Genomic DNA, 18083 nt, shown 5'->3' on the forward strand with positions numbered 1-18083 from the left:
GGATTCCATCTGAGGACCCTGGGATCATGCCCTGAGCTGAAGGCAGACACTCAGCTACTGAGCCACCCAGGCGTCCCTGCCAAGTAATTTTTGATTGGAGTCTGGAAATTGTGACTATAATGTGACTATACTATGAAACTGGATCTTATTTAAAACTTATGAAGAATATTGATATTTTCATTTCAGTAGGCAATTGATCTGCTTATTTTCAAGCCATAAGTTCCAACTTACTTTCTATGGACTGTGGTCCTAATGTAAGTTCAGGTTTTAAAGCCCATTGCTATTCAGATCTGTGCCATGAGTGTACCACCCACGGTAAGTCTGAGACCTGGTTGAAAGTCTATTCACTTTTCGAAGTCTTGTATATACTGGCTAGGATGAGATTCACTCGTGCAAATCTCGGAATTTTAGAGTTAGTAAATGACTTTATGAGGTTGCTTTCATGAACCCTTCCCTTTCCATAATCTCCCTAGCACTTTCTGTTTTCCAGGGACTCTTCTTTTTTATTTTTTAAAGATTTTATTTATTTATTCATAAGAGACACAGAGAGAGAGAGAGAGAGAGAGAGGCAGAGACACAGGCAGAGGGAGAAGCAGGCTCCATGCAGGGAGCCCAACGTGGGACTCAATCCCAGATCTCCAGGATCAGGCCCTGGACTGAAGGCAGGCACTAAACCGCTGAGCCACCCGGGCTGCCCTCCAGGGACTCTTCTTATGAGGCTTTCAGTCAGAAAGCTGGGATTGTGCCAGGCATTTCTACAGCTGTGCCTGCTTCTGGGGCCATGTGGCAGGGAAACAATCATGGTAAACTCACACCAGTTCAGTGGCACTTTGAATCTGGGTCCTCCTCTGCAATTTTCTATTTACTGCTTACTTTTCAGAGTCCTCAACTGCTCCATACATCCTGTCCAGCTTTTACACCTGTATTCCAATGGAGATCAGAGAAGAATGTGCTTTCTCCATTTTACCCAGAATCTAAATCTTGGGAGTGACATTTTAAAATGACACATTTTGTTACAATAAACTTGTCAATTAAAGTTTCAGGGATAGTGTCCTCCATAATGGAGGACATTCAGTTTAAAAAGAAGTTTTCAGATATTTAAGTCTTAAATCCCTTAATATTATAAAGAAAGGCATGCATAGGTAATGAACCAGGAAATAGTTGTGACAAAATCAATACAGTGTCATATAAAAAGATAGGTGTGACAGTATAGATTTATTCATATTCCTGCATAAGATACGCATGCAGCGCTAAACTTTGCTCATGCTGATTCTTGTGTATTATCTATATGGTGGCTCCATAATATATCATAATATGGTATAATGTGAGATATTTTTAGCTCACAAATAATCCTTCTGTTTGTGTGTATACATGTGCGCATGTCCAGCCACACACAGAGCTTTGTTCTCAAAAATAATTTGTTTGGAACTAAATTTTCTGAAACAGTGGTTCTCAAACTTTTAATATGCTCTATCTCCAGAGTTTTGGACTCAGTATTTTTGCAATTGGGTCCAAGAATTTGCATTTATAACAAGACAATGCCAGATGATGCCAATGCTGGTGATTTCAGGGCCACAATTTGAGAACTGCTACCATAAAGAATGAATGGAGCATACCAGAATTTTATGTGGCCCATCAAAAGGCACAAATTGATGATTAAATGTAAACTTGTGACTTTCTATTAACTTTGTGAGATTTTCCAAGAACAAATTCATTCCATCCTTAAGTAAAATCACAATTGCTTTAAATTGATGCAAATTTAAATATTTTCAGTCAGTTCAAGTGCTGTTATAAACATGTATTCACAAATGCTTATGCAAATATTCATAATACTAACATTATGAATATACTAATACTAATATCACAAGCTGAAATAAGAATAATTCAATCAAATCAATTATTTGGCCTCACTAGTATCAAAAAAATGTTTAATTAATGATCTCAATTGCTACTCACACAATTAGGTTTTATTCACTTTTAATGTATAGCGGGGATTGGCTTATGGGCCAAATCTGCCCCATGGCCTGTTTTTGTACAGCCAGTAAGCTAAGAACGGGTTTTACATTTTTTAAACGTAATCTTAAAAAATGCCACAGAAACTTTATTTGGATCACAAATTCTAGAATATTTACTATTTGGCTCTTAACAGAGAAACTTCACTGACTCTGATCAAGGGCATTGTCTGGTTGAGTTGAGGTAGTGCCTCAAGAGATGGCATAGTAGAATAATTAAAGACATAGTTTTTGTTGTTGGATTGCCCTTGTTCAAATGTTACCTCTGCCAACCACTTTATGTAGCCTTGGAGAAATTAATGCAATCTTTCTGTGCATCAGTATCCACACCTACAAAATGCAGATGATGAAAGTATTTGACTCATAGGGCTATTACTGATTTAATTAGTTAACACAAGCAAAGCCTGTAGAATAGCATCTGGCACATAGCACAAGATAGATACTAGCTCCTACTATTCGACTTGATAATATACCATGTAAACACTAAAGGTGAGATTTGTCCTGAACATTTACGAATATTAAATTTTTAAAAGTAAGGTACAAAATGGCCTGCAACGATTTGTAGAATAAGCAAAACACAGAAATGATACCATGGAAATAATACACACAGAGACACACACAAACACACAGAGGAAGGAAATATTCCAACTTGTTAGCTGTGGTCCCAACTTATCACTCAACTTATTAGCAATGGTGCTCTGGATGATTTTCTCCCTTCTAGTCTTTTACATTTTCCGAATTTTCTAAAATTCACGGAGTCTCAGCTTAATGGCTGTACCTCAGAAGTAGCTTATGCCTCTGCCAAGATTCTTATCCCCAAGATAGGATAAAAAGATGAGCTAAGGCTGCAGTGGTCACCATAATTCTGCCAGTATTTATTTTGGTCTCTGTAAGTCAGGCTGTTCACATTCTTTGTACATAGTTGTATTTAATTAGGACTTAGAGCTAGCCATAAAATGTGCATTAATTGTCTTTTATTTCATAAATGATGGCCAAAATAACAACCTTTGATAGGAACAGTTTGGGGGTAAGCACTATTTGGTCTGTTCATCTTCCAAGGCTCCCTGCCCCAAGCAAGAGATTTCTACTTGTTATCTCCTTTATCCTGGAGAATTACTAATCCTGTACTACCATATTAAGTACCAATTAAGCAGAGATTTGTCATTCCTGCTCGAGAACATTGAGCTGGGCTGTGGCTGCATATTTCACAGACTTCTGACAGAAATTATTTTAATTAGACTGCTGCTAGCAGCATTTAAAATAGTCTGTACAGCCAGAGAGAGGAAGAATGGCTCCTCAGCCAGATAATTTACTTATTTTTCTTTTTCACTCACCATAAATCTCAGGATTGTGGTTATTAAGCCTTTAGAGGGGGAAGGGGATAGTCAGGGAAAGAAATCAGCTAAACTTTATCTTACTTTAAATACCAGAAAAGAAAGATCCCCCACAGCTTTACTGAAAAAGACACTTTTAAAAGAAAAATATGTTCAAGCAAAAACTGACACCAATAGGATATTTTTACATTATGAATATCTAATATGTTTTAAAAGGACTTTAACGTATGAATATCTAACATGTTTTAAAAAGGACTTTTATATAAAACTAACACAGTGGGAACTTTTCCTTTTCCTCTTTATCATGCGCCCAAAACTGAAGTTCTTATTTGGTAATTGTTAAGTTAATCTGCCACTGAAAAGCAAACTAAATAAATAACAACTAATCTGACCTCCACATTTAGTAGATCTTGATTAACTAGACAAAAGTTTTGCACTTGCAAAAGGATACATTCTATTTTATGAACTCCATTTGCCAAGATGACAAATTGGGTGAGTACAATTTTTTCCTCTTTTAAAAAATTTTAAATAAGGATTTCTCCGCCACATCCTGCCCAATCCTTATCAAAACTCAGCTAATTAGAATATTAATTGGAGTGTCTTATTCCAAACATTCTAATTTATTTAATCAGACCAAATATATTTTTTGTACATATTTTAAAAATAGGCTAAAATATTTAACCATCAAAATGCATATTTTTCCTTTGTGTTCTTCACTCACACATATGGTTCAATCTTCTATGAAGCAGCCACAACCCCATCACTTTACGTCTGTGGAATTTTAATGCTATATGGGTCACTTTGACAGGTTTCCCACATGAAACCCAATAAACTTCCAAAACACAGGATGAATCCAAAGACCACCAGCCCTTGAAGAACAAGCTAAAAGACTGTCTATATGCCCACCACTTACCATTAAAAATGAAAAACATAAAAATCACACGATCAGATTTTAATGGGAAGATTCAAAGAATAGAGAGAGTTGCTTGGATGTAACACTACCAGAGAGCTGCCCGTGGACAACCAAAAAACCTCAATAAATCATGAATGCACTTAGAGTCCCTCTTCAGCCTGGCTGGCTACTACACTATTATCATTAATCATTAAAAAAATATTTTTGGAAGAGAAGACATGAAGATATGGCTGCGTTTCTTAATGTAGAACTTTAGAAATGGTAGCCTTTTGGAGAGCCTGGATGGTTCAGTCGACTAAGCATCTGCCTTCGGCTCAGGTCCTGATCCCAGGGTTCCGGGATCGAGCCCCACGTTGGCCTCTCTGCTTAGCGGGAAGTTTGTTTCTTCCCTTTTCTCTCCCTCTGCAGCTCCCCCTGCTTGTGCTCTCTCACACATGCTCTCTCTTTCAAGTAAATAATAAATAAAATCTTTTTTAAAAATTAAAAAAAAAAAGAAATGTTAGCCTTTGTAACTCTATTAGAAATTTAGTATTTTTAAAAAATTAGGTTAGGGGCACTTGGATGGCTCCATCAGTTATGTGTCCACTCTTGGTTTCGGATCAGATCCTGATCTTAGGGTTGTGAGATGGAGCCCAGCACTGGGCTCTGCACTGAGTGTAGAGCCTGCTTAAGATTCTCTCTCTCTCTCTCCTTCCGCCTCTGCCCCTCTGCCCCTCTGCCCCTCTCTCTTTCCAAAAAAAAAAAAAAGGGGGGGTTAGAACTGCTATGGAATTGTGGGAACCCAAAGACAACTAGAGGTGAATGGAAAGTGTTAGGAAAGAAGGGATCGTGGCCATACCCACCGGAGGATCAGAGATGGTTATTCATGTCACAGCTGTGTGATGGTTCCATGAGCCACATTTGCATATGGTGGTAGTGAGAAGATGGGCATGTGGCCAGGGAGAGATGGGGAAACAGTTCTTCCTTGAAACAGTTGTTGGCTAGGAATTAACAGTAATTGATACAGTAATTAATTCACAGTCCTCTGACTTTCAAACTCTCCAAAGTCAAATTGTTAAAGTCCAGTTCTCCCTCACATAATTTTAAATGGTTTTCATTTATAATTTGCATGGTTTTCTGTTTATAGCACTTATCACAATTTTAATATTACAGACATAACAGATATACACTGGCTAACATGGAAGTTCCAGATGAGTGCTCAAAAGTTCATTTGTTGGTTAAATCCGATGGAGGAAAGGTATGAACTTACAATTCCAAAATGAATTTCTGAGATGCTTTTTACCCCACCAGTCCCGGGATCCCTGGGTGGCGCAGCGGTTTGGCGCCTGCCTTTGGCCCAGGGCGCGATCCTGGAGACCCGGGATCGAATCCCACATCGGGCTCCCGGTGCATGGAGCCTGCTTCTCCCTCTGCCTGTGTCTCTCTCTCTGTGACTGTCATAAATAAATAAAAATTTAAAAAAATAAAATAAAAAAATAAAAAAAATAAAAAAATACCCCACCAGTCCCTTTTCCTTGGTGATATATGTTTTGTCTGGTGTCTTCTAAGACAGACTAGTCCATCTGTATTGAGACAAGTCACATTCCTTGATGATCTACCCAAGTATAGATGAAACAACTTCGCAGCTGCATTATCTCACACTCCATTCTAGCACTTACTTTCATCATGTGTAGATGTATATGGCCCTTGAAACTGAAGAACCAACCATATGTGGTAGACAAAAACATGTCCTTAGGTGCATTGTCACCATAAAGTCAGGTATAAGCCATTAGGTTTCTCTTGAATGAACATCAGGTTAAAGCAGCAGCAGCATCAGCTAGAAACACGGGAGAAGGGGCGCCTGGGTGGCTCAGTCAATTAAGCATCTGCTTTCAGCTCAGATCATGATCTCAAGGTCTTGGGATAGAGTTCCATCTCGGGCTCCCTGCTCATCAGGGAGCTTGCTTCTCCCTCTCCCTCTGTTGTTCCCCCTGATTGTGCTCTCTTGCTCTATCAAATAAATAAATAATAAAATCTTTTTTAAAAAAAACAACACAGTAGAAATACTAATTCCTACCTTTGCCCCAAACCTGGTGAACCAGAAACTTTGGGGATTGGGCCCAGAAAACTGTAGTTTCATAAGCCATCCAGGTGATTCTGATGCTAAAACCTGAGCACCACCACTGGGGCCCACTTTGATTGCACAGTGGAATCCCACGGGGAGCTTTGAAAAGTCATGATGCCTGTGCTCACCACTAGAGGTGCTGATTTCATTGGTCTATGGTATGGTCCCAGAACGCATTTCTAGAAGCTTGCTGGTTGATTCAAATGTACAGTGAGGGTTGAAAATGACTGGATTCACCCAGACAAGAATGTCTCCTCTTTCATCAATCATCTTGGCAACAACTGTCGATCACTGAGGCACACATCTTTCCACAAGTTGGAAAACTATTCTTTGCCTTTCTGCATTATTCTTACTGTCAAATTTCCATTCCATATTGATGAGCAAGGTTTGGTTTTCCTCAGCACATTTACTGTTTTAGACCTTTTGCTTTTATAAAACTGTTTATTGTCTCCATCACAGTCATACACTTGGCATCTTTAGGATTCTCAGTGCTTTCGTAGTTATCAACTGTGATGGGATTGACATGTTTCTCAAATGCCTCAAAATGAAGTACAGACACACCAGACAGGACTTTTCCTGCCCCCCATTGGTGGCAGGTATCTTGACTGGCTTCTGCTTTGGAGGATCATTTTATTCTCATCTCTAATTTTTTTCCACTGGGTAAGCTATTTTACATGACTTTTTAAAAAGATTTTATTTATTCATTCATGAGAGACACACAGAGAGAGGAAGAGACACAGGCAGAGGGAGAAGCAGGCTCCCTGTGGGGAGCCCTATGCAGGACTCGATCCCAGGACCCCGGGATCATGCCCTGGGCTGAAGGCAGATGTTCAACCACTGAGCCACCCAGGCACCCCTACATGATTTATTTCTACATTTTCATAGGGAATTAAATCTAGGCAGGGCTATCCTGTCTTTAGGCACACCTACACACATAGAGCAATTCTCACCATAAGGCCCCTCCCCACAAATGCCGTTGGTGCTTACACAAGTATCACACTCGCTGATTGATCTATTTACCAAACACTCTGAGAAAATATACACACTGAATGAAACGTGATAGGACTGTATTACCCATGCCATGGACAGTAGCTTACCAAATCTTAGATAACAGCTACCCATTAGAGGACAATCTGGTAGAAACCTCATCAGGGAAACGTTGCCCACAGAGCCGCATTCTAGAACTCTTACACTGTAGCTATGGTGGTAGGGGGTGTCGATCCCCGAGAGAGTGGCAGTGTATCAGGGCGCTACAAGGAAGTAACCACTTTCCGTCGCCACAAAACGGGGTGGTGGCTTAGCATTCCACCCTCCAACATAGAGTCCCAACTACACTCATCAGATACTTATCGAACATCTACCAAACACTGATTACACATCTTTTCATGGAGAAGGCCGGGAACCATTTCCAAGTTGCCAAACTGTACAAAAGGATAAAAAAAAAAAAAGCTGTCAGTGATGCTTTGCTACAGGCGGGCCTTGCTCGTCCCACGGAGGCCGGGCCTAAAGCCTTCCAATTTCCCGGGTAGCCATACCTGCTTGACCGTGCCTGGGTTATTTGGTGGTGGGGCGCGCCTGAGTGCCACGTGAATAAATGCATTGTCTATTATATCCAGGTTTCACTCTGTGTGAAATAAAGAAATGGAGACATTTTTCATGAAAGGAGTTATTCACTTGCTCATGGTCCAATGAGACTTGGGGAATGTCTGCTCTCTGACTCTCCTTTCTGGTGAAAAGTCAAGAAAATGCATGTGGGAAGATTACAGTCTGAATTAATCCTGGGACTCGCTTCAGCGCCGCTCCCTCGTCCAACCCACTGGTTTCCCAGCCAAGTGGCGCTCCTTGGCCTCCCCTGGAGGTGAGGGTTCCCCCGGTGGTTCTGACCCACTTCTCAGCTCCCGGAAGTGACAGGTTGGTGGCCTCTGGTGCCCAGAGTTTCCAGATGCCCCCCAAGGCACCGCGGAAGGGGGGTAGGGCGCGGCCTGTGGCCTGTGCGGAGCTGGGGAGGCAGGGGTGGAGGAGCAGAACTGTGGCCAGGAGGAAATAAGAGCAAATTCCTCCCCAACGGTCTGCCAGGAAATGACAGAGTAGCGGCCTCACACGGCCCCACCGGGCCTGGGCTCGGAGCGGGGCAGGCCGGCCGGAGGCAGAAGGCCTTCCAATCACAGAGCCGTGCCAGAGCGCAGTAGGTGAGGATGATGAAATAATAAAGCATTTCCCGTGTGTGTTTTTCATTAGGCCTGTTTTGTTTTTCTTCCAAGTGCTGGGGAAACAGAACAGAAGCCCCGCTTCAGCCAGCACCACAGCGGCCGCCTCCCCTGGGAGCAGCAGCTGCGCAAATAGGAGGGGAGCCCTCTGTGGAATTGGTCCCAACACCTTCCTAATGGAAATAATGATTTGCAAAGCCCTCTTTATACCCTCTGCTACGTAATTAGTAGCCCAAAGAGCGAAAGATTAAAAACGCTGCTCCTGCTCCCCGCATTTTTGAAAATTTGGCAAAACATTAAATGTTCTGTTCTGAGGGCCAAACAGGTAGAGGGCTTTGTATGGGCCCCGCCCGGGCGGGTGGGCGGCTCCTGGAATCACTCAACACTTATTACGTAGAAATTAACTGGCTCGATGTCAATTAGTGGGAATTTGTTAACAGACGTACCTGAAGGGACCCACCCCTCGCCCAGTTTGGTAGTTTTTGTGGAAAGTATCTAGATGCCCGTCATCCAAGCTAACGTGCACAGTGTTAAGCGCCACAAGTGTGTCAGCCTCCTTGACGGGGTGTGTAGGTGTGTGTGGGTGTGTGTGTGGGGCTGTGTGCTCACACACGTGTGTTCAGGGCCAGGGCTAAACATCAATTTTTACCCATCTCCAGAGAAGATAGTTAAGAGGAAGCTCAAAAGGAGGCTGGCTGGGAACATTCTCTCCAGCCCTGAGAAATAACCAATCCAAAATGCCTGTTGTTAAATGGGTCATAAAAGCCCTGGGAAATCAGAGTTTGAGTTCGGTTTTGGGAGTGGCGGCTGCGGCCTGCGTGCTAGATCAACCTGCGATCGTCACTGAGCCCCGAGACCCAAAGAATCCCTGCGATAACCCTGGACACTTTGAACCTGGAAATCTCCCTTGTGTATCTTTTTTGAAGTAACTGCCCCCTCCACTCCATCCCCGTCCTGCGTAGCCCTTGCAAAATAAACTGCGTGATAAATAAAATAAGGACTCATTTTATTAAATATCTAGGAGAAGCGCTCGGGTGACCTGAAAATGTAATTAAACCTCCAAATAAGCAGATTACTGGCTGAAAAGCGAGATTGATAGATGAACCCCTTCAGCTACAAGGGATTGCTTAATGGACTGAACAACAATCTTGGACTCCTTCCACCTTGGAATCACAGGTCCAGAGCCAGGCAGGCTCCACTCCACCCTTTCCCTTCCTAAGATCAATGGAGACGAGGGCCCCGAGGTGAGACCCCAGGCCACGGGCAGACACACAGGTGGGTGACCCTCCTTGCGAAGAGCCAAAGACGCCCAGAGTTTCCAGGGCTCCTCCCGACTCACTACTGAAAACACCAAAAGAACTTCCTAGTCTCCAAGGATGAAATTTAGTTCTGGCTTTTTAAAAGGAAGGTATTAATTGCAAAATGAAGAGCTGAAAATGAACTGAAAGCCTCAGGAGGACAAAAGAAGCTAAAATCATGAAAACTCGACCTGTTGGCATTGCTCTCACACCACCCCTCCCAAAACAGCGGCCTGATGCTACCTTCCTCGGTGGCAAGTGTGACACACTCTCTGCCTCTGAGCATTCTGACCTCTTTTATGTTTTTCTTTTCAACAAAGTGGTCTTGGGGAAATTTTGGTAGTTTAAATTTTGGCCCCAGTTCTATGAAGTTGATATATTCCAGGTTTAAATATTTGGAACATTTCAGATTTATCATCTTGCTTTTCTGCTTTGTTTAATTTATAAAGCGAAATTAAAGGAGCTGTTCCCCGTAGCGCCGTGTGCCACCTCCAGAAATTGACAATGTCAAAACATAATGTCTTTGCTTTGCTACTGATAGGGGTTCGGTGACCCACCTGACCCCCGCAATTTATCACGAGGTAGGACCCACAGCTCGGCCTCCGCAGACTGACCAGTCGCAGCCACCCTCGTTGGCGGCTCTTGGACAGCCAGGCCTCTGCCGTCAGGGCAAGACCAGTCCTTGATCTAGCACATTCCTTCCCAGTATGAGGAGGTCCACAACACTGACTGGACGCAACAAGCCAGAGAAGATAACCTAATGGATCCCCCCTGGACGAAAACCCCATCCTCCAATTTACTTTTGCAGAACAACGGCATCGCTGCCCCTCAAGCTACAAAAGGCTGAATTCTGTCCTCTTCTCACTGTTAGAAGAGAGCAAGGGTGGAGTCCTTATCTCCACCTAAAGCTGTGAAAGACACATGCTGGAGGTCATGACCCCTTTAGCGAGTGAATAAACTGTAGTTTACTTCTTGGGGATGACATGCAGTGTGAAAAAAATAGATCGAAGACATACAGGCCATTGAGTCACGTACTCAACCTGGACTAGAGAAAGGGATTCCTTTGATGCTGAAGTCAGTTTAACCCTCCTGGAGCTCATCATCAGTAGGATGAGTATTTTTCTGGAGCACCTCAACCTTTATGGATTGGAGTAACTCAGCCTTCATTTAGCTCCCCACGTACCCCTCTTATTCACCTTGGTTCTATGTTCTTTTGTTCTTAATCTTATTCCATTATGAACCATGGGGGAATGACCTGGGTCTGGAGTTAACTTAAGAATGATCAATTTCCAGAGTAGGTGCAATTATCTGTGATCTTCAGTAAGAATTCCAGAACATGTACAGAATGTCCTAATGTCCCAATGTAGACCCAGCAAGGTTGGTGGTGAAGTTACCCTTAAAAATAAACGACTGAAGAAACCAAGAACTAGCCAAATAAAGAGTCTTTGGTTTCCTATGAATTAGTTGAAAGGCCACTCAAAATGGAGCCTTCAGAGTGAAGAGACTCCGCATGCTGCATAGATCATTTACAATATTCTTCCCTTACAACCACATTCATATAAGCCTAGTAAATAGGCCAGAGACAAATGAAATTTGGAGAAAGAGTAATTCCTATGTTTTCTTGGGCTTATTTCTCAAAGTTTGGCAAATAATCAACATTTAATACTGTGAGCACATGAACAACTTGGCATTTGAGCACCTACAATTACATGCGACTCTCTTGAAGGGGTGTTCACCTGAGAGTACAGTAAGTGAAAGTGTGTACCACTGACTTGGAGTCTAGTCTAGATTTCTATTGTTCTTATGACATCAGGCTTATGCATCGACTACACTGATTTTTCAACAGCCTGAGAGGTGAGTATCATGGTCTGGCCCGTAGGCTCAGGAACGAGCCTGCGTGGACCTGAATCCCAGCTCTACTACTTGTTAACTGGTATCTCCTTGGAAAGTAATAGCCTTTCTGTGCCTCTGTTTTCTCATCTATAAAAGAAGATTAGGAATATTAGGATCATAACCTCAGGAAGTCATAAGGATTAAAAGATTAATGTAGATAAGCTTAGCTTGCTGTTGGGCACATAGGAAGCGTGCTTCTGAAAGCCTCAGCTATTACTGTTACTATCTCAAGACACCAGGTTCCATTCTCCACCGCCCAGGAGGGAGTTCAAGAGAGGTCCTTTCAAGCAGCAGGAGCTGGAGCAGCGACTGTGGGTAGCATGCGTTGAGACTTTGGAAGGCTCCTCTTGACCTGCACTCTCTTGCAGAGTCCCCTCCTCATGGTAACTGCCCAGTTCAGCTTCCAAAAACTTCTCTGTTCTTCCCTCTCTGACCAAGATCCATTCACCTTCTTTCCACTCTCAGCTGTTTTGGTCTTCTTCGAACATCCTTGTGTTCACGCAGATGTAGAGCCAGTAAGGCTCTTTGCTTCTCCAAGTCTGCACCTCTCACCGTTACCCTGCCCTGTCCATTATTCCTACTACAAAAAAATCCTCCTGGGAAGGCAGAAGGGGAAGAAAGACTGAATAATTATACTCTTAAAATTTTTACCTCTGTCAGAATAAATAACTTTCTAAAATAAGTGGAAATGATCCTATGAATCTTTCTAATCTGAAGACAATGCCTGGAGTCTCCTCATTGGCATATATTGCACTGGCAAATTTATTTTTTTAAATATACTACTTGCTGTCAAGCACACTGGCAGCATGATAGAATTATTACTTTATTATTATTTGTTGTTTTTAAATTACAATAGCAATCTACATTAAGAAACCTACCAAAGCCTGTATTTTTCTTTTTACTGAACCATCAGAATGGATTGAAATTAATTTCAAATCATTTCTTAAAAAGAACATTCAGTGTTTCCTTATTGTTCACCATTTGGCTGACAAAGACAAATTCTATTTTGAAATATTATGTGACATTACCTGATACTGTTTTCCTATAAATAAAAAAAATTACACCTATTTTTCTGTTTAATGAACTAAGATAACTGAAGGCTATGGCACTCAATACATCTTGTGGCTTTTATGCTATTGCCCAATTTTGCATGATTTATAATTTACAACCCAAATGGAGAAGGCAGGGGTGGGCATGAATGGAAATTGCAAACCTCTTGGGCAGTACTTTTGAGTGTAGAGGCTTGATAATAATTAAGATGAGAGGTTCCAAGTTCTTCTCCAGATGTGCATCAAACTGACAGCAAAGACAGGTTTGCTCCACCTCCATCACTACTAAAGAGGAAAAGTCTACAAAATCATCTAAGGCTGGTAAAGTTGGCATTTGCTGCCCTGTCCCCACTGCTTCCTTTCAATTTCCATCCTTCTCTAAACAGCATCCCAGATTCCTATCTCCTGTGTCTCCCCTGCACCCCTCTTCTCATAATGGTCGTGATGGCTAGCTGCCCACCAAAACTTTGTGCTCCCCTTCCCATAACGCTCTGGAAAATGGCTGCCCAGGGTCTGCAATTCCTAGCCCCCCCATGCATCTGGGCAGGGCCATGGTCTAGTCCTCATCAATGGTCTGGGGGCACTGTGCTATGTCCATTCTTGGCCAAAGTGCTCATTACGCCTTCTTCTTGTTCTCTCTTCCCTCTTCTGCCACTGAAAGTAGAGGACTGGAGCCCTTAGGATTCTAGAAGCAAAATGTGGAAGGAGTGTGCATTTCTAATGTTCCATATGGAGCAAAGCTGTCCATCCACCAAGATGATTGTCTGGGATGTTACACGAAAAAGAAATAAGCAGCTGTTGTGTTAAACCACTGAAATGTTATGGTTTGTCTGGGCAGCAAGCATTACCCTAAATTAGATCATAAACTTTCGTTCCTGTTTCATTCTAATGCCCAGGGGTAAGTTAGGAGATTATAATTTCTCTTTCTCCAGCCAGAAGGATTTGTATTTTACTTGTGGGGAACTGTCCACCCGTCTCCCCTGCAGAGGACACTATGTGCATGGCTGTACACACTGAGGACATGGGTTTGACTCTGCCCCGTCAGCGTGACGAGCAGAAAATGGTGAAAGTTGGAGTCAGAGTTCCTGGGTCCGAGTTCTAACAACTTAATGTTTAGCTGGTCCTGAGCAGGTCACTTCCTGAACCAGAATTTTCTCATCAGAAAAATGAGAGGGGAGGGTATATTATCATTGTCATCTTTAAGACTTTGGAACCTCACAGTTCCTGGTTTGTGATCTGCAAGATCTTGACAAACTCCTTACCCTGTTTTAAGCTGTGGTTTTCTCATCAGCAAAATGCAGATAAGAGTATCTTTCCTGGGGCACCTGGGTAGCTCAGTGGTTGAGTGTCTGCCTTTGGCTCAGGGTGTGGTCCCAGGGTCCCAGGATCGAGTTCCACATCAGGCTTCCTGTAGGGAGCCTGCTTCTCCCTCTGCCTGTGTCTCTGCCTCTCTCTGTGTCTCTCATGAATAAATAAATAAAATAGTAAAAAAAAAAAAAAAAAAGAATATCTTTCTCATAGGCTTGTTGACTCACTCATTCTTATTCATTCATTCACTCATTCGTTCATTCATTCATCCGTTCATTCATTCATCTGTTCATTCATTCATTCATTCAAAAAGTGTGTACGGAGATCCTAGGTTGTGCCAAGCAAATTTCTCAACGTGTTTACAGGGGATACAGCTGTGAACAAGACAAGGTCCTGCCCTTACAAAGCTTATATTTGAATATGGCAGGTAATAATTAATAGACCTGTACTCAGCTAGTGTGGTCAGGATGAAACAAGCTAGTATCTACAAATTGCTCACGCAGTGGCTAAGAAATGGAAGCTATTTCTAGTGCTAACTACAAATGTGAAAACGTGTAGAATAGTAACTCCAACAGCATCCAATATGGCCCTTGTGAGGATTAGACGAAGCACATGTTTGTAAGTTATGTATGGTTGTCTACTTACTTGATGATTAGGAAGCAAATATAAAGAATATGTTGAGGTCCCTTTCACCATTTCAATGAGGTTGGGCTATTTTCTGGTGGTAGCAGTTGTTTACATCTGGAGAACAGAAAAACCACAGTTACAATCTATCCCTGATCCTCCTGTGCCAATCTGAGTAATTATGCTGAAGAGCTGTGGAGGGAATATATCTGCCCTCAGGTAGAAATTATTTAGCTTTGGTTAAACTTGAATGAGAGAAACCAGACACCCTCAAATGGCCTTTATAGTCTATCATTGGCACAAAGGAGAAGATAAGTCGCTGGGACCGGGATAGCAGATCTACCTGCCTTGCACCGGTGTTCACCTGCTGGAGAGCAGCCCTTAAACACCCCTGGCATGGAAGTAACTTTTTGCACTGGCCCTGGGTAAAAAATATATAAACAGGACGGAGAGTGTGCAAGGCATGCAGAATAAAATATGTGCAAGGCACACTCTTTTTGGAATTCTTACCATGTGATTTTCTTACAAATAGGTAAGCAGAGCATATTGTTAGCTAATGGTTTGAGTTGCGTAAGTAGGATGACTATAAAATTTATCATCCAATCTGGGACACTTTTGAAAGGGAAAGGGGGCAGTATTAATAATTATATCAAGACAGCAGGAATAAATCGGGACTGTCCCGGGGGCAAAACAGGACACATGTTCATACTGGGCACAGATTCTTAGGAATATAGTTTTTATTGATTTTTAATGTTCATGTTTCTGTTGGAGAAGGACAGGACTGTGTTTATAAAAATGTCTCAGCAGTAACAATATGTATTTCTTTGTAACCATAACAGCAATGTACTATATGGTTGGAATCCTCTCTGCATTATGTGAAAGCACTTGTCCTGGGTCTTATGGGGGCTATAGAGTTGTCCAAGGCATGACTCCAGGCCTCAAGGGACTTGTATTTTAGCAAAAGAGAGAAGCCATGTACAGTCAACCTCAAGTCAGAGTATGATGATACTGTGAGACAAGGGCAGGGGATTGTGGGGCTCAGAGCTGGCGTATGTGACTTCTACAAGGGAATCCAAGAAGGCTGCATGGAAGGAAATGGCACTTGAGTTGGCCTTTCAGTTTGGGCAAGATGAAGCTGGTGCAGAACCAGAATGATGGTCCACGTGGTGGGAGCAATAGACAAAGGCTCATAGAACAAAAACCCTGGTTGAGATAAGGGGGAAATGAGCAGTTGAGTTAGATAAAGGTGTTTGAGGATGAGAATGAACTTGTAATGTGAGTCTGGCCCAGATGGTGGAGAGTCAAGAATGCAGGATCTTTGCTTGTAAAGGGTTGGGACTGCTTCTTATCCCTGGATTTCAGAGCAGAGGTGAGGAGGTCTGTGCTACACAGCCCAAGGCCAGTCTTATGCCCAAGTAGACTATAAGGCCAGGTTTTCAGGACAGTACCCATCCCAGTAGGACTAAGGACTAATTTTTAAACCCCAGACATGACATTAAAAGCAGATCCATTTTGTTCTAAATGGATTGGCCTTTACACAGGGATGCAAACATCTTGAGTGCGGGACAAAATACAAGAAAGCCTTTTGATCCTTTGGATCCTGCAAAGACTTAGTGCGGAGGAAGGGCAAGTTCCAATCTAAGAGGGGATTTAATGGTCACAGTTTCCAATTGCTCACTACATGCAGGGATTAGCACATTATATTGGCAGAGAAGGGGTATGGACAGAATATTCTCAATAAGGTCCTCTGGAAAGTGGGTTGGAAGACACATAGGCCTCAAAAAAGAGGCCTCAAAGAGAGGAACCAAAACAGCAGCGAAGTGGCAATGTTCTGTAGCCCTGGGCATTTGCAGAATGGTGGCTACGGTGCCCTCTCTCTTATGGTACTGGGTGTGCATGGTCCTAACTCCGGGAGTGGCCAGGTATCTAAAACTGTCCTGAAAACAGACTCGGAGACGATGACTTGCAGGCAGGAAGTTCATTGGGGCATGTCCGTAGATGAACGGCCCAGCATAGCAGGATTGGGTAGAAGGAGGAGTTGAACAGTGATGTGGTCACAACAAAGGCCTCTGTGGATCTCCTGAGGAGCTCTGGCCTGGGATGGCCCTTCACAGTGTCCCACATTGAGGAAAGGGTGTCAAGCCTTTGGGTCCCCTCTCCTTACCTCCATAGATCAGTCATGCATGCAGGGAGCCACAGAGAGGAAGTGTGACCTTGGATGAGAGAACTCTCTTAGTGGACAGCAATGCCAGGAGAGGGACTTAGCTGAGAGCTGGAAGCTTCCAAATCCCCAAGGTCCCAGGGAGTGAGCACTGAGGTCCCAAGGGGGGAATCTGGGCCAGCTACCATGGCATATACTATACCAGGGGTTCTCAAACTTTCATGCACACCAGCAGCATCTAGAGGGCTCATTAAAATGCAGACTCTGGGCTCCATCGCTAGTTTCTGATCCATTAAATCTGGTGTGGGGTGCAAGAATTTGTATTTCTAGTTAGTTTCCAGGCAATGCTGGTGTGAAACATCACTTTAAAAAACCACTGCACTACATCAAGCATTCAGAACCTCCTGCTTAGGCACAGATAGCTCATTATTGCTTGTAAAACATGTAGCTAGGGGATCCCTGGGTGGCGCAGCGGTTTAGCGCCTGCCTTTGGCCCAGGGCGCGATCCTGGAGACCCGAGATCGAATCCCACGTCGGGCTCTCGGTGCATGGAGCCTGCTTCTCTCCCTGCCTCTCTCTCTCTCTCTCTCTCTCTCGCTCTCTCTCTGTGACTACCATAAATAATTAAAAAAAAAAAAAACAAAAAAACCATGTAGCTAACAGGCCCTCAAATGATTTCAAAGTTGAGTCAAGAAACTTTTATCATCTATAAGATCTTGGTTTTCTACTTCTTTACTGACAATTTGGTGGCCAAAAAGAAGCAAGTCCTGTTGCAATGAGCCATTTCTTTGGAGGGCTCTAGGTCTCAGCATCATAAATTATCTCCATTCCCCATAGGCCAGCAGCTGCTATTTGAAATTGTCATTAGCAATTAATTCTCCTACCTTAAGCATAGTCACCTAGAAAAGAGAAAGAATTTGACTGCCTAGTTTATGGTAATTCCTCTCACAACTTTGTCTATGCTATTCCTGCCCGCCCCCCACCCCCCCAATTCTTCTGGGACCTACCTTTGCCCCTGCTTTCTCAGGCAGTCCAATTCAGAGGGAAAGCTCTCATGAAGCTCTGGCCACCGTAACTGGTTGATGGGTGGACATAGGACCCAGATGAATCCATCTGAGGCCTTCCCCAGGACTTCTCTTTGGAGTTAGAGTTAGGAGCCCCTTCCTCTCTGGGAATGAGG

The 18083-nt window shown here is 43.0% G+C and overlaps 1 long non-coding RNA gene across 1 annotated transcript in view; it reads right to left on the reverse strand.

Annotated features, from left to right (window-relative positions):
* Nucleotides 1–18083, reverse strand: part of LOC102151426 — a 79160-nt gene that overhangs the window by 22358 nt on the left and 38719 nt on the right. Inside the window, exons 6-9 of the long non-coding RNA XR_005384772.1 lie at nt 14764–14859; nt 7899–7987; nt 7461–7784; nt 5102–5239 (exon numbers count right to left, since the gene is read on the reverse strand). This is a non-coding gene — a long non-coding RNA (uncharacterized LOC102151426). The remainder of the gene's footprint in view (nt 1–5101; nt 5240–7460; nt 7785–7898; nt 7988–14763; nt 14860–18083) is intronic.

Source organism: Canis lupus, chromosome 36 (genome assembly GCF_011100685.1).
Source record: "Canis lupus familiaris isolate Mischka breed German Shepherd chromosome 36, alternate assembly UU_Cfam_GSD_1.0, whole genome shotgun sequence".
NCBI lineage: Eukaryota > Metazoa > Chordata > Mammalia > Carnivora > Canidae > Canis > Canis lupus.